Raw genomic sequence first — 8,654 nt, forward strand, 5'->3', positions numbered from 1 at the left:
CCTGTGGTGCATTTTAGTTTTGCAGTTTGCTGACACAGTGACCACCAGTATATATAGCAGTACGGTACGGAAGGCCACTGCTGTACCTACCTCTGTGTCGTCAAGTATACTATCCATCCATACCTGTGGTGCATTTCAGTTTTGCACAGTTTGCTGACCACCAGTATATAATATATAGCATTACGGTACAGTAGGCCACTGCTCTACCTACCTCTGTGTCGTCAAGTATACTAGCTTAGTCACACAGCGACCTTGGTGCGCCTCTTTTTTTCTTTGCATCATGTGCTGTTTGGGGACAATTTTTTTGAAGTGCCATCCTGCCTGACACTGCAGTGCCACTCCTAGATGGGCCAGGTGTTTGTGTCGGCCACTTGTGTCGCTTATCTTAGTCACACAGCGACCTTGGTGCGCCTCTTTTTTTCTTTGCATCATGTGCTGTTTGGGGACTATTTTTTTGAAGTGCCATCCTGCCTGACACTGCAGTGCCACTCCTAGATGGGCCAGGTGTTTGTGTCGGCCACTTGTGTCGCTTATCTTAGTCACACAGCGACCTTGGTGCGCCTCTTTTTTTCTTTGCATCATGTGCTGTTTGGGGACAATTTTTTTGAAGTGCCATCCTGTCTGACACTGCAGTGCCACTCCTAGATGGGCCAGGTGTTCGTGTCGGCCACTTGTGTCGCTTAGCTTAGTCACACAGCGACCTTGGTGCGCCTCTTTTTTTCTTTGCATCATGTGCTGTTTGGGGACTATTTTTTTGAAGTGCCATCCTGTCTGACACTGCAGTGCCACTCCTAGATGGGCCAGGTGTTTGTGTCGGCCACTTGTGTCGCTTATCTTAGTCACACAGCGACCTTGGTGCGCCTCTTTTTTTCTTTGCATCATGTGCTGTTTGGGGACAATTTTTTTGAAGTGCCATCCTGTCTGACACTGCAGTGCCACTCCTAGATGGGCCAGGTGTTCGTGTCGGCCACTTGTGTCGCTTAGCTTAGTCACACAGCGACCTTGGTGCGCCTCTTTTTTTCTTTGCATCATGTGCTGTTTGGGGACTATTTTTTTGAAGTGCCATCCTGCCTGACACTGCAGTGCCACTCCTAGATGGGCCAGGTGTTTGTGTCGGCCACTTGGGTCGCTTAGCTTAGCCTACCAGCGACCTGGGTGCAAATTTTAGGACTAAAAATAATATTGTGAGGTGTGAGGTGTTCAGAATAGACTGAAAATGAGTGGAAATTATGGTTATTGTAGTTAATAATACTATGGGATCAAAATGACCCCCAAATTCTATGATTTAAGCTGTTTTTTAGGGTTTTTTTGAAAAAAACACCCGAATCCAAAACACACCCGAATCCGACAAAAAAATTTTTGGTGAGGTTTTGCCAAAACGTGTCCGAATCCAAAACACGGCCGCGGAACCGAATCCAAAACCAAAACACAAAACCCGAAAAAATATATATATTTATTTATTTTTAAACACACAGTATATATATATATATATATATATATATTAGTGATGAGCGGGTTCGGTTCCTCGGAATCCGAACCCGCCCGAACTTCACCTTTTTTTTACACGGGTCCGAGCGACTCGGATCCTCCCGCCTTGCTCGGTTAACCCGAGCGCGCCCGAACGTCATCATCCTGCTGTCGGATTCTCGCAAGACTTGGATTCTATATAAGGAGCCGCGCGTCGCCGCCATTTTCACACGTGCATTGAGATTGATAGGGAGAGGACGCGGCTGGCTTCCTCTCCGAGTCCGTTGTATTATATTAGAACTTAGTTAGTTATAATTGTGGGGAGGATTGGGGACGGGGAGCAGCTGTTAGGGAGTACAGTGCAGGGTTTTGAGTTTAATCCGTTGTTTCTCTGCCTGAAAAAAAACGCTCCACCATATCTGTGCTCACTCAGTGTGCTGCACTGCTGCATGATATATCTGTGCTGAGTGCACTGCTCATACTGCCTAATTGTGGGGACTGGGGAGCAGTTATAGCAGGAGTACAGTGCACAGTTTTGCTGACAGTGACCACCAGTCCAGTATACGTTTGTCTGCCTGAAAAACACTGTGGTGTTTTTTTTTTTCTTTCTTCATGCTAGTTTGTTTAGCAGTCTGCTGACACTGCAGTGTCCACCAGGTCCGTTATACAGTATATTATATATATAATTAAGCACTAAGCAGCAGTACGGTAGGCCACGGCTGTACCTACCTCTGTGTCGACTCCGCTCAGCTACACCAAGTCCAATTGGATGTTATTGAATGTTCAAGAATATACCAGTCCGTAAAAAGAAAAGAAGAGAATGTCGTCTTCCAATCTTTTTCCTCTAGTTCATTGGGTAGAGGAATCCCCTCTGGATTGGTCCGAAGTTCCTCAAAGAAAAAATAGAAGCACAATATCGTGTAGTATGTCCAGGGTTTAGGAGAGATGGATGCTTCTAGATTTTGCTGTTAGTCACGATAATGCGTACCGTACTCACGTATAGAAAGGAAGAGTCTCCACTCATAAAGGTTTCTTTCATGGGTCCAAACTTCTCCTGACCGGACGGAAGCGAGCTCTTCTTCTATCAGTTCCTCCCAAGATGGTACCCCAGCGTGAGAGAGAATAGGGAGAAAACAATGGCCCAATTAATAACTCCCAATGGAGTCGATTTCATCAACCCCACTAATAGCCGGGAGAATAAGCCAGCGTACCGTACTCACACTTAAAGTGTATTCAATAAACTCATAAAGGTATCTTTAACCGTAGATCGTGTTCAATAATAGATAAATGATGGAAAAATTGGGCAGGCGTACCCCACTTACAGTTTTCCAAAATGATGTCAAGCCCGTAGCAGTTTCTTTCCCCACTCCCTTCCTAGGAAGTGGGACTCCACTTATCGAGGACTTCCAATCTCGGTATAATGAAACATATATCACGAGTGGAAGTGGGTGAAGGAAATTTATTACAATCAAAAATAGCAATAGGGCACAATCCTAATGGACAGTCCAGAAGATATTTACACAGTTACAAAGATGGGATAGATCCGGATTATCTCACCTCAATAAATGGCAGTCTGTAAAGTCCGTAGGTAATATGTAGCCCTCACACCAACGCGTTTCGACCAGAGGTCTTTGTCAAAGACCTTGAAAAAGACCTCTGGTCGAAACGCGTTGGTGTGAGGGCTACATATTACCTACGGACTTTACAGACTGCCATTTATTGAGGTGAGATAATCCGGATCTATCCCATCTTTGTAACTGTGTAAATATCTTCTGGACTGTCCATTAGGATTGTGCCCTATTGCTATTTTTGATTGTAATAAATTTCCTTCACCCACTTCCACTCGTGATATATGTTTCATTATACCGAGATTGGAAGTCCTCGATAAGTGGAGTCCCACTTCCTAGGAAGGGAGTGGGGAAAGAAACTGCTACGGGCTTGACATCATTTTGGAAAACTGTAAGTGGGGTACGCCTGCCCAATTTTTCCATCATTTATCTATTATTGAACACGATCTACGGTTAAAGATACCTTTATGAGTTTATTGAATACACTTTAAGTGTGAGTACGGTACGCTGGCTTATTCTCCCGGCTATTAGTGGGGTTGATGAAATCGACTCCATTGGGAGTTATTAATTGGGCCATTGTTTTCTCCCTATTCTCTCTCACGCTGGGGTACCATCTTGGGAGGAACTGATAGAAGAAGAGCTCGCTTCCGTCCGGTCAGGAGAAGTTTGGACCCATGAAAGAAACCTTTATGAGTGGAGACTCTTCCTTTCTATACGTGAGTACGGTACGCATTATCGTGACTAACAGCAAAATCTAGAAGCATCCATCTCTCCTAAACCCTGGACATACTACACGATATTGTGCTTCTATTTTTTCTTTGAGGAACTTCGGACCAATCCAGAGAGGATTCCTCTACCCAATGAACTAGAGGAAAAAGATTGGAAGACGACATTCTCTTCTTTTCACGGACTGGTATATTCTTGAACATTCAATAACATCCAATTGGACTTGGTGTAGCTGAGCGCAGTTGAGGTAGTTCCCTATTTTTTCCGTTTATATCCATGTCATAAGGTGTTGGGTGACACCTAGGGTGCTACGCAACTGCAGCCGCCGTGAGCGCAGTGGTTGCCTATTTCTGTTTTTTCTCTGTGTCGACTCGTCACTCGTCGTCCATAAGTATAAGTAATACTATCCATCCATCTACATTGTATACCTGTGGTGTTTTTTTTTTCTTTCTTCATACTAGTTTAGCAGTCTGCTGACACTGTCCACCAGGTCCGTTATACACACAGTATATTATATTTATATATAAGCACTAAGCAGCAGTACGGTAGGCCACGGCTGTACCTACCTCTGTGTCGTCAGTGCACTGGTCGTCCATAAGTATAAGTAATACTATTCTATCCATCCATCTACATTGTATACCTGTGGTGTTTTTTTTTTCTTTCTTCATACTAGTTTAGCAGTCTGCTGACACTGTCCACCAGGTCCGTTATACAGTATATTATATTTATATATAAGCACTAAGCAGCAGTACGGTAGGCCACGGCTGTACCTACCTCTGTGTCGTCACTCGTCGTCCATAAGTATAAGTAATACTATACTATCCATCCATCTACATTGTATACCTGTGGTGGTTTTTTTTTCTTTCTTCATACTAGTTTAGCAGTCTGCTGACACTGTCCACCAGGTCCGTTATACAGTATATTATATTTATATATAAGCACTAAGCAGCAGTACGGTAGGACACGGCTGTACCTACCTCTGTGTCGTCACTCGTCGTCCATAAGTATAAGTAATACTATACTATCCATCCATCTACATTGTATACCTGTGGTGGTTTTTTTTTCTTTCTTCATACTAGTTTAGCAGTCTGCTGACACTGTCCACCAGGTCCGTTATACAGTATATTATATATATAATTAAGCACTAAGCAGCAGTACGGTAGGCCACGGCTGTACCTACCTCTGTGTCGACTCGTCACTCGTCGTCCATAAGTATAAGTAATACTATCCATCCATCTACATTGTATAACTGTGGTGTTTTTTTTCCCTTTCTTCATACTAGTTTAGCAGTCTGCTGCTGACACTGTCCACCAGGTCCGTTATACAGTATATTATATTTATATATAAGCACTAAGCAGCAGTACGGTAGGCCACGGCTGTACCTACCTCTGTGTCGTCACTCGTCGTCCATAAGTATAAGTAATACTATACTATCCATCCATCTACATTGTATACCTGTGGTGTTTTTTTTTTCTTTCTTCATACTAGTTTAGCAGTCTGCTGACACTGTCCACCAGGTCCGTTATACACACAGTATATTATATTTATATATAAGCACTAAGCAGCAGTATGGTAGGCCACGGCTGTACCTACCTCTGTGTCGTCACTCGTCGTCCATAAGTATAAGTAATACTATACTATCCATCCATCTACATTGTATACCTGTGGTGGTTTTTTTTTCTTTCTTCATACTAGTTTAGCAGTCTGCTGACACTGTCCACCAGGTCCGTTATACAGTATATTATATTTATATATAAGCACTAAGCAGCAGTACGGTAGGCCACGGCTGTACCTACCTCTGTGTCGTCACTCGTCGTCCATAAGTATAAGTAATACTATACTATCCATCCATCTACATTGTACACCTGTGGTGGCTTTTAGTTGTGCGCAAAATATGGAGAACAAAAATGTGGAGGTTAAAAAAATAGGGAAAGATCAAGATCCACTTCCACCTCATGCTGAAGCTGCTGCCACTAGTCATGGCCGAGACGATGAAATGCCATCAACGTCGTCTGCCAAGGCCGATGCCCAATGTCATAGTACAGAGCATGTAAAATCCAAAACACAAAAGATTAGTAAAAAAATGACCCAAAAATCAAAATTAAAAGCGTCTGAGGAGAAGCGTAAACTTGCCAATATGCCATTTACGACACGGAGTGGCAAGGAACGGCTGAGGCCCTGGCCTATGTTCATGGCTAGTGGTTCAGCTTCACATGAGGATGGAAGCACTCATCCTCTCGCTAGAAAAAAGAAAAGACTTGCGGCAAAAGCACAGCAAAGAACTGTGCGTTCTTCGAAATCCCAAATCCCAAAGGAGAGTCCAATTGTGTCGGTTGCGATGCCTGACCTTCCCAACACTGGACGGGAAGAGCTTGCGCCTTCCACCATTTGCACGCCCCCTGCAAGTGTTGAAAGGAGCACCCGCAGTCCAGTTCCTGATAGTGAAATTGAAGATGTCAGTGTTGAAGTACACCAGGATGAGGATATGGGTGTTGCTGGCGCTGGGGAGGAAATTGACAAGGAGGATTCTGATGGTGAGGTGGTTTGTTTAAGTCAGGCACCCGGGGAGACACCTGTTGTCCGTGGGAGGAATATGGCCATTGACATGCCTGGTGAAAATACCAAAAAAATCAGCTCTTCAGTGTGGAAGTATTTCAACAGAAATGCGGACAACAGGTGTCAAGCCGTGTGTTGCCTTTGTCAAGCTGTAATAAGTAGGGGTAAGGACGTTAACCACCTCGGAACATCCTCCCTTATACGTCACCTTCAGCGCATTCATAATAAGTCAGTGACAAGTTCAAAAACTTTGGGCGACAGCGGAAGCAGTCCACTGACCAGTAAATCCCTTCCTCTTGTAACCAAGCTCGCGCAAACCACACCACCAACTCCCTCAGTGTCAATTTCCTCCTTACCCAGGAAAGCCAATAGTCCTGCAGGCCATGTCACTGGCAAGTCTGACGAGTCCTCTCCTGCCTGGGATTCCTCCGATGCATCCTTGAGTGTAAGGCCTACTGCTGCTGGCGCTGCTGTTGTTGCTGCTGGGAGTCGATCGTCATCCCAGAGGGGAAGTCGGAAGACCACTTGTACTACTTCCAGTAAGCAATTGACTGTCCAACAGTCCTTTGCGAGGAAGATGAAATATCACAGCAGTCATCCTGTTGCAAAGCGGATAACTGAGGCCTTGACAACTATGTTGGTGTTAGACGTGCGTCCGGTATCCGCCGTTAGATCACAGGGAACTAGACAATTTCTTGAGGTAGTGTGCCCCCGTTACCAAATACCATCTAGGTTCCACTTCTCTAGGCAGGCGATACTGAGAATGTACACGGACATCAGAAAAAGACTCCACAGTGTCCTAAAAAATGCAGTTGTACCCAATGTCCACTTAACCACGGACATGTGGACAAGTGGAGCAGGGCAGACTCAGGACTACATGACTGTGACAGCCCACTGGGTAGATGTATTGCCTCCCGCTGCAAGAACAGCAGCGGCGGCACCAGTAGCAGCATCTCGCAAACGCCAACTCGTTCCTAGGCAGGCTACGCTTGCCTTTGTATCATCACTTTCCAGAATACGCACACAGCTGAAAACCTCTTACGGCAACTGAGGAAGATCATCGCAGAATGGCTTACCCCAATTGGACTCTCCTGGGGATTTGTGGCATCGGACAACGCCAGCAATATTGTGCGTGCATTACATCTGGGCAAATTCCAGCACGTCCCATGTTTTGCACATACCTTGAATTTGGTGGTGCAGAATTATTTAAAAAACGAAAGGGGCGTGCAAGAGATGCTGTCGGTGGCCAGAAGAATTGCGGGCCACTTTCGGCGTGCAGGCACCGCGTACAGAAGACTGGAGCACCACCAAAAAAACCTGAACCTGCCCTGCCATCATCTGAAGCAAGAGGTGGTAACGAGGTGGAATTCAACCCTCTATATGCTTCAGAGGATGGAGGAGCAGCAAAAGGCCATTCAAGCCTATACATCTGCCCACGATATAGGCAAAGGAGGTGGAATGCACCTGTCTCAAGCGCAGTGGAGAATGATTTCAACGTTGTGCAAGGTTCTGCTGCCCTTTGAACTTGCCACACGTGAAGTCAGTTCAGACACTGCCAGCCTGAGTCAGGTCCTTCCCCTCATCAGGCTTTTGCAGAAGAAGCTGGAGGCATTGAAGGAGGAGCTAAAACAGAGCGATTCCGCTAGGCATGTGGGACTTGTGGATGGAGCCCTTCATTCGCTTAACCAGGATTCACGTGTGGTCAATCTGTTGAAATCAGAGCACTACATTTTGGCCACCGTGCTCGATCCTAGATTTAAAACCTACGTTGGATCTCTCTTTCCGGCAGACACAAGTCTGCAGGGGTTCAAAGAACTGCTGGTGAGAAAATTGTCAAGTCAAGCGGAACGCGACCTGTCAACATCTCCTCCTTCACATTCTCCCGCAACTGGGAGTGCGAGGAAAAGGCTACGAATTCCGAGCCCACCCACTGGCGGTGTTGAAGGGCAGTCTGGAGCGACTGCTGATGCTGACATCTGGTCCGGACTGAAGGACCTGCCAACGATTACTGACATGTCGTCTACTGTCACTGCATATGATTCTCTCACCATTGAAAGAATGGTGGAGGATTATATGAGTGACCGCATCCAAGTAGGCACGTCAGACAGTCCGTACGTATACTGGCAGGGAAAAGAGGCAATTTGGAGGCCCTTGCACAAACTGGCTTTATTCTACCTAAGTTGCCCTCCCTCCAGTGTGTACTCCGAAAGAGTGTTTAGTGCCGCCGCTCACCTTGTCAGCAATCGGCGTACGAGGTTACTTCCAGAAAATGTGGAGAAGATGATGTTCATTAAAATGAATTATAATCAATTACTCCATGGAGACATTCACCAGCAG

This window comes from Pseudophryne corroboree, chromosome 7 (genome assembly GCF_028390025.1).
Source record: "Pseudophryne corroboree isolate aPseCor3 chromosome 7, aPseCor3.hap2, whole genome shotgun sequence".
Classification (NCBI taxonomy): domain Eukaryota; kingdom Metazoa; phylum Chordata; class Amphibia; order Anura; family Myobatrachidae; genus Pseudophryne; species Pseudophryne corroboree.